This window comes from Corvus cornix, chromosome 4 (assembly GCF_000738735.6).
Source record: "Corvus cornix cornix isolate S_Up_H32 chromosome 4, ASM73873v5, whole genome shotgun sequence".
NCBI lineage: Eukaryota > Metazoa > Chordata > Aves > Passeriformes > Corvidae > Corvus > Corvus cornix.
In genome coordinates this window covers 49633283-49642493 of record NC_046334.1, presented here as the reverse complement: position 1 = coordinate 49642493, position 9211 = coordinate 49633283, and the positions used below count along the sequence as shown (strand labels likewise).

Here is a 9211-nt window from a genome sequence, read left to right as displayed (position 1 = left end):
ACATAAATTAAGAAAATATGCAATTCCATGTAACAAAGACATTTTAAATTCAAGCTGGGTGAGCTAATGTGGTATTTTGCCTGCCCAGGGCTTGCTATGATCAATAATACACTGCTGAATCCAAGTGGGGTTGATTTGAATGAACAAGACAGGGATTTAATAAATTAGAAAAGAAAGATTAAATAATTGAGGACTCTTTCCATAACTTAAATATAAGCCTATTGGAGCTCTTGTTTCAGAAAGGAAAAAAGTTGCTTAGACTTGAATCCCTTTATTTTCCTCTCACTGATACTTCTACACATCAAGGGAAATTCAGAAGCCCATATAAACTGCCGTCAGGAAGAACAAAATCTTCAAATTGCCATATATCGAACAATCAGTGTTTCATTCACCTATATAAAAAGATGAAAACTCAGGGCCCTGCAGTGCTTCTATAATGATTAACAATAACATAGAAGGTTTTAACAAGTGAAAGAACAGAAGAGCAACAACCTTCCATGTCATTTTGCAAGTTAATGTTATGATATCCTTTGCCAGCATAACTGAAAGAGTGCTTCACAAATAATTTAATATATGTAAAGCTTTGGAAAAAGAACATGATGATAAATGGAAATATACTCTCAACCTTTTATTTTCTCTCCTTTTTTTTAGCATTTTTCTGTTAGTTTCCTTACAGTATTTTGAATAGAACTGGTTTTTCTCCTATGAAAAGCAATACATCTAATTCCAACAGTCTCTACGGAAACTCATAATGTTTGAGAACAATTACTAAGTTGTGAAATGCTAATGTACACAGTGTTCTTTGGCTTGAACCAGACTAGCATACAGATGCGGAATCAGTGACATTTTAAATGGAAGCCTGATGGCTGTTTTGATCTAGGACAGACAAGCACACTGCTCTTTCTGTTCAGGAAAGTTTTGCTTGGAAAGCTAATATGATCACACCAGTGGACAACAGCTTTCAGCATCTCTGGCTATTAATATTAATTAACCACTCAGAAAGGCAACCTTATCACCAACATCCACTGAGTAATGCAAAAAAGCAAACAAGCCATAAAATCACATGCAAGAAATATTCAGGCCAGTCCTCAATGAGAAGAGTAAGAGCTGCATAAATACTTTTATGCTAAAACCATGGGGAAGAAAATTGTCTTCTTATCTCCATGTTGGCCATCCCAATATTGAATTGATGTCTTTGTCCTGCATGGAAAGAACAAAAATGTATCATCAGCCAGTAAAACTGTTTTTCTGAGCTTGTGACTTGTATGTCTCTGTCTACTTTGACAGTGTGACCGCTTGCATGAGGCACATGCACAGTTCCTCACTTGAGAGGCTATTATTAGATGCATGAAATCAGTTGGAAGGCTGTGTTTTCTAAAGCCTGCCCCATTTCTTAGAGTACTTAAACACTGCAGGATTCAGGCTAGGAAACTGCCAGACTTTATAACAGGTCACGGCTGTTCTTCACTCCCTGAAAGAAACCAGGCTTAAAGTGAGGAACACAAAGAGAGGAAAGGATGGGCACTGAGAGGACACGCTCCAAGCCCTAGCAGTGTTCTATTACACAACATAAAGGCAACTTTAAAAGTCATTGGGGTGTGCAGGTTACCTGTTTTACAGACAAAAGGTCTAAAAAAAGCCACTAATCTCAGATGTATCAGAAGGCAAACAATGACAACCTGCTTCTAGTTTCAGGTTTTGTCCTGAGGAACATCAAACTTCAGCATAATACTGGAACACAAATGTGGTTCAAAACCACTGTTTCTCTTCTTTATCCTCCTGGCTTTGATAAATACTCTTATGTTGCCTCTGTTTGTTCAGTGAATTAAATTCTTTTAATCTTTGTTTGGGAGGACTGTCTCATTTCTGCTTGTTCAAGAACATGAAAATGCAACTGTGACTTGCCAGGACTAAGAACGCACCTTTTCATTTTCTCATTTTGCTAGGTATTGGTGAGAACACAATGGTCATACTAAAATCTTGTCAATTCATGTTACTAAGAGACTGTTCTGTCATTATTGCTGGAAAATTGTGACAAAGTACTCAAAAGGGAAAAATGGACAATTTCATGCAAACACACTTATCAAGTGAGTTGCAAATGGTAAAAAGCAATAAATAGGAGTACAGTGTATTTCTTATGGCTGTGGCTGCATAATAGATCAAGCAATCTCATTCGCAGGCAATGATCTGATGATGCATATGCACTGCCACAATAGCTGCATTGAAATTGCCCTGCTTAAAAAGCACTTTTCACAAATCTGCTTCACATAAAATACATTTGAGAGAGAATTGACTGATCTTGTGAATAGAGCTGAGTTAAGTTAATTTTGAGACTTAAAATGGTTGGCAGCATTCCAAGGAGAGCTACACTCATGGATTTCTCTGCAATATTCTTCTCTGCAGAGCAGTGCCAAAGATTTCTGAAACAGAAATCAGCTTCATCAGCAGAGAAAATTGCATACAGGCACTGTGATGAATGCTCTTAATCAGAAAGGTGTCTGTAAACACACGTGTTTATCTTAAGTTGCAAAGTCAGCATGTTGACAGTCAATTGAGACTTAACTCTTGGTTACTATGTTACTTAGTTTCCAGCAGGGAGAGAAAGTACGAAAATCCTCACAAAGATGCTATTTTTCTGCCTGATCCTGTAAAATCTACTGGACTGCAATAACAACAATAACAACAACAGTAACAACAATAATAATAACAACATGTGCCTAGAGTATCGATTTCTGTCCTTTTAAGCTTTGCAGTTTTTAATTAAAACACTACCTAACACATATTACGAACTTTTAAGAGACACATGAAAATTGTCTGGGCTGAAAAGTGTGCTGTTAGATGATAGTGAGTCACAGGGACTACTGGAATGCAAGGCTTATCTGCTAAATCACCCCTGTTCTTACAGGGTACCCGGTATAAACAGGCAGAGCTGTAAGAGCTGTTTGATGCGGCAGACAGATACTCTCAGGTTTGTAAGAAAGGGGATGGAGCCTTATTTGTAGATGGAAGGAATTCGAAATCCAGAATTCCCCTTCAGAAAATGGAGAAAAAATTAACCAAGCTCAAGAAGATTCTTGGGCGTATCACTGATTATGCTAACAAAAAAATTAAACACTGTAAAGTGGGTGCTTGTGGGCATTAGCAGCATGTGTCTTCACTTGGTTTAGACCACAGACACCTTAATGCCTCACTTAGAGTTTACCTTGGCCTTGACACGTGACTTAGAGAGCAGAGACAAGACTGGGGGGAGAGACATGGGCAGAAGTGAATTCGGATTTTGGGGAGAACTAGCAGGCACAGATTTGTGGTCTCTATAACTGAAACTGCCATCATAGTAAGAGGGGTATCAACAACAGTGTGAAACGTCAGAGTAGGGAAGGGAACATGTACAACCCTACAACACCAGTCCTCCCACACAACTGGATACTTACTATTTCCTTGTGAATGGAATGAAATTAATTTGGAACAATGGATACAATGAACTAAGGATCTCAAAACTGACAGGTGGATATTACCTGGGCAGAGGCATGGGGCAAGAAAGCCTGATGCTGTATCACTAAACTCAGTAGGAATGTTTAAATTTAGCTCAGCGGATGCAAGCTGTGAGAGGAAAGGCTGATGGCGCTCCAGGAGCCTATCACCCAATCTGTCTTGGTGTCTAGTGTTACCTGTGCAGGGGTGCTGGAGAAGAACCCGCGAGAGGGTCTCATTTCTTCACATCTGCTCAAGTTGTCCTAGACATTCAGATTGTCTCTGAACCTAAGTTATAGAAGAAAAGAAGAAAACAGACAGCAGAAGTGTTGAGAACCACTTTAGACATGTTCCACAAAATATGTACTAACGAGGCGGTTATAACTTAATTTTGTAACTGTAGGGATGTGAACAAATCTTTTGAGGCTTGAATCATTATGCATGTATAGCTTCAGGGCTTTCCATTCTGTAAAGGCATGCTTACCTATGTACAAGATGAAAATTAAAGGAGCTGTTCCATGTCACTAAAACCAGAATGTGTTGTCCCTGAAAGGTGAAAGAATGTCTTACATCTTGCCAAACCACATAGCTGCTGCTTTTTGGTGTGAAATTATCTGACTGTGCTTTACTACTCTGTACTGTATCTCCTTTATCTTCCTGGCAGACAACTCTGCAATTTTATTAGTATTTGCGTAAACGAACATTGTCTTGCACAAATGGTTTCTATGGAACGTATGCAGTACTTTTATTTTTCTTGGTAAACTATAAACATTGGCAACTGAGGTGACTTATATGTTATGACCTTACATTTGAGCTGTCAGTAGATTACAGAGGGAAATATTTGTACTGGTAATTGCTCTCCTGTTCTTAACTCCCAGAAATAATATCTTAAATAAATAAATATATAAAATATAAAACACAAAATATAAAATATAATATATACTTTTATTAAGAGTATCTGAAAGGGGTTTTTTTTTGTAAGAATATGCCAAAGTCTATATTTTCTAAACAATATTATTTTGATAATTGTCCACGTAAACCAACATGCCTGTCTGTCTATGAAAAGTGTTTGCGAACAGAAAATCATTCTTGAATCTTAATGTTAGCCGTAATGATTACTATATTAGCTAGAGGTCATAACCATGAGAAATGAGGAACTCAGCTTTGCATGTTCCTGGTAAATAAACAACAGAAATACATTTACATAACCTATACTCTAATGAAAGAGTATATCTGAAGAGGAATGTTTTATTAATACCCTGGCTGCTGTGTTTTTACAAAATGTCATTAATAATAATAATATTTGAAGACTTGGAAAGCTAAGGTCATGAGTGACAAAACTGTTAATTACCGCTGCAATGATTTTTTACCTTGCTTCTGTGTGACTGAAAACTCCACTATTTCGCTCTGCTCCTTCTCTGATTGCCTCTGGCTAGAAATTTTGGCTCTGTTTCCTCTGTCTCTTACTCCTATTACCCCTGAAGCAGCTAATATTCCTCCACTCCCTTTTCAAGTTCCTACGTCTTATTAATAGCAACTATTCTGGTGCCTGATCTTCAGATTTCTTCCTGAGCTTTCCTTGTCATCAGCTTTCCCTTGTCCTCCACACTTCCAATTGCTAAAATAATGCTTTAGTTATCCTACTGTTTTCTACCAGGGCATTTGGTAGTTTCAAGCCAATTCCTGTTGGTTGTTCTGTGCTATTCTGAGTTACAGTCCTCTCAGCTGTAAAACAAATGGTCAGAAGAGTGAATGAGGTAAATTGATAACATTCCATATCAAACCAGACTTGGGTTTTTTTCCTTATTATAAAGCCTAATATAAGATTTCTTGCAAGTGTAATGGGATTAAATAAAATCTCGGTTGTGGAGCACAAAACATATCTGGGCAACCTTTCCAGAGAACAGTTGATCATTCTGTAGCTATTAGCAACTTTTGGGCTCATTTGGCCATTACCTTTAAAAATAAAATTACATAATCTAGAAAAACTAAATGTAAAAAATGGGTTTTGAATGAACCCCTTGTATTTTTGACTGGATATTCAAATCAACTAGAAATGCAAAGGAGGAAGATTTGTTTATCACCTGTACTTCCTCTGTCTGTCCTATGATCTCAGCTTACATGAGAGTCCAGGCAGCTGTTTGTGTATGCTTGAATGGCTGAAGATTTAAGGTTGAAGTCATTATACTGAATTCAGATTAATTTCTAACTCTAATGAAAGACACTGTGCTCTAGAACTTAAACCTTCCACTTCTGAGGCAGGAAAGCTGACCATAACCAAGACACTGATGAGCATTTCAGAAATTTACACTAAATGTAACACTTCAACAAGAAGGAAAGATGTAAAAGAAAAAAGGAATTTAAGGTAACATCTCATATGTTTTTCCCCACTATAGATCCTTAAGGGTTTTAAGTTTAACACATGGTACCGTTTTAAACAATTAAATTTCTTAACATTTCTGCAACAAAATTATTTTCAGTTTCACTTAAATCACAGTTACTCACAAAGTGATTAAAAGGGACAAAAGTGGTGAAGTCTTTGTTCACTTACCAACTCCCAGTTATTATATAATAGGTCTGTTTACGCATTAATTTTGCAACCTGTGTTGTGTCAAATAAAAATGGCAACCTTTCTCACATATTTAATCTAGTCTGAAAGAGCTATGAAAACAGACACAGACACAAGAGCTATCAAAACACCACACAGGGCCACGTTCCATGGCCACCAATAATAGTGTGGTTCTAAATACAGACATGCCTGTCACACATGGCATCCTGGTATATATTGTTAATGACTTCTTACTTGCTTTAAGTAAATTATTTACTAGTCTTTCATTATGAAAAACTTCACAAGCCAGTAAACCCAAGTTCCTGAGGATTCAATGAGTAATCAAAACTTCTACATTGTAAAAGACGTGGATGATTTGAAACTCCTATGAAGCGATCTCCTATGCTTTGCTATACCATGTTAGCACCTGCCACTTTATTAGAAAAATCAAATATTTCATGTTCCTTGACTTTTTTGAGAAATACAGAGTTTCAGAAATCAGCATGGACAATATCAGCAGGTAGAAGTTTGTGGGCATGACCAGTTTGGCAGATTTTGATCTTTTTGCCTCTGCATAATTTATTATACGTGGATTGTAATTTCAAAATAAGAAGGGTGAAAAAGAATGTCCTTGTATGAATGAATAATTGGTGAAAAGATAGTAAGGGAAGGTGTGAAGGGAAGTCATCAGTGGAGTTCTTTAGTAATTTATACGCTGACATTTTTTTGTTCAGCAACAATCTGGAAAGGGAGAGGAGCAATGAGATGTGATAGCTTGCCAATCCATAAAAGTATTCAGAGTAGCAAGGATGAGGGAAGGCATTAGAAATGAGGTCAGAAAGACCTTATAATACAGAGTGAGTGGTCAGAAAAAAGCCAGACAAATTATGTACGTAGGAAAAAAAGATCCCTGGCTTCAAATATAGGCAGGTGGACTCTGAGATAAAAGCTGTCACTTAGGAGCAAGATCTCATTCCCATAAAAGTATCAACTCAATGCACTGTGTCATCTTCAAGCCACCAAGTTCAAGTTTTACCATATCTAGTCCTTGAGTAGTACTAGATATAGTTTAAACCACTAGCTTACATAAAACAGCCTAATGGTTTTCTATTGCTCACCTTCAATGAAACAATTTACCAAATTTCACATTATTTAGCCTAACACACTCAAGTATTTCAAGTTGTGCTGGAAGGAAATGAGATTTAATCTTTTATTCTCATTCTCAATGTTCTACTCTAAGTTTGTCAGCAATTCATTCATGCACTACCTAGGGTGCTGAGCCTGCAAGCCAGTGAGCCACTTCAGCTTGCATCAAATTAACCCTAATGAGATTGTTCAGCTTACAGAGCATGCTAAGCTCTGGGAAGAACGGGCCCAGATGGAATAGAACTACTTCCTTTTTTCTCTGTCCATGAATAAGTTAAAAGCATCTAGGCTAAAAAGTCAAACTTAAAATATGAAGGCATTTTAAGGGGGCTTTTTATGAGGGGACAGTAGCTCAAAATGCCACAGACAAAACAGAAATGAGATAGTGGTGCTAATATACATTTATTTCTTTCAAAAGACAAATAGATCCAGGTACTGAAAATTCTTAGCAGAACTTTTAGCAAAATAAACTGCTTCAAAATGAACGTGAAAGATAAATACACAGAAATAAAATTGACATTGGGCAGCAACTTCCAGCTGTGTCTTTTAAAAAGAGCTGCCATATCTATTAGGACGAAATGAAAGAAACAGCACAAAAAACTCCTTTCCATCCATATGGTGGCTAGCATAGCTATTGATCCACACAACCTACTAAACATGTATTTTACCCCTTCCTCAGGAAGGATTCAAGATTTGTTTGAACTGCTATGTGCAAAGTTTACCCAGACTATTTGGCTTGCTTTGTAACTAAGTGCTGCTGTAAAAATTGCACCAGCTGTGCTGGAGGATGTAGCAGGTCCATACCAGAGGAGTGTCTTTGTAACATCTGCAAACTAAGCATTGTTTTTAACTCTCCAAATTTTCTAGTCCTGATGCACGTGATTGCATAGAGTCACATCTTGGTTTGCTTAGATATCTGGTAAGATTGATATCAGAAAGGGATCTGGCTAACACCCAAGTTTTTGGCAGGAATAACAAGCACTGGCTTATGTGCTTCAATGCTGTCTGTTCCCAAAAGCTCTGTAACAATCTGTAGAAACACGGCTGTACTAAGGTTTGTACTGAGCTTGACTAAATGTGCAGCCAGCCTATACCAAAGCCTTGGTTACTTAGCTTTTGTGCAGCCCTGCTGCAGAAGAGTCTGTACTTCTACCTTCCCTGTGTAGCGGCACTCATACCTGTGACAGATGCTTTTGTGAGGTGCCAGGCAGGATCTTCTTGGAGAATGATAGTCCAAAAGTCATCACAGATTTTAACTGAATCACAGGGGTTTTTCCCTTATTCAGGATAATTTAAAGGTTGTCCATGACATCATTGATGTAACACGAACAAACTTCATAGGGATAAAGCAGATATCTGGTTTTTGACAAAAGTTATGGCTGATGTATTGATTATTGGTATATTTTCAATAAATGCTTTCTCCCCCCTTTTTCCCCCCTTTTTTAAAACCAAAAAATCTGGAAATAACTTTAAAGCATGTTCCAATTATGTTTTCAAACTCTCAATAAAAGCCGAGGCTGAGACAGCTAAAGCTTTACAAGATCACGCTGCTAATTTCAAGTGCGAGTGAAAACTCAGTACTTTATCTGGGGCTATTCCTGTACTTGGGGGATTTCCAGTCCTGTCACTGGTGGCGTTTCGATGCTGTTAGGAACATGCGAGTGTCGGTAACACTTGGCTGTAAACGTGCTCATGGAGTTTGCGAGAATTAATGCTGTTTGGATTTTTTTATTTTTTTAACAAAAGGTTCTTTTTTAAAAAACCAAACCAAGCTACAAAAGGAGCGTGGGAGCAGCTCTCGCTCCTGCGAAGGGATTTTCTTAGAGGTCCTTTCAGGGAAACCCCTGGAAGCACTTCTCCGCCACAACCCCCGTGCGTGCCGTTGCCACGGCGTCCTGTGCCTCCCGGTAGATGCCGCGGGGCGGGAGGGGCTCGGCCTGACCCCTGGGGATGGAGCCCGACTGCCAGGCCCAGCTCTGCGGCCCGTGGCGCTGCTGCGGCCCCGGTGCCCCGCGGCCACGGCGGCCGGCGGTACTGCGGCCCCGG

At 38.5% G+C, this 9211-nt stretch overlaps 1 long non-coding RNA gene across 1 annotated transcript; it reads right to left on the bottom strand.

The window, feature by feature from the left end:
* Positions 1-314: 314 nt before the first annotated feature.
* LOC109144920 lies at positions 315-9084 on the bottom strand. Its single transcript, XR_002045961.2, has 3 exons — positions 8344-9084; positions 3669-3759; positions 315-1200 (listed from the first exon to the last, which is right to left on the bottom strand). It is a non-coding gene; the product is annotated as an uncharacterized LOC109144920 (long non-coding RNA).
* Between the last annotated feature and the right edge of the window lie 127 nt (positions 9085-9211).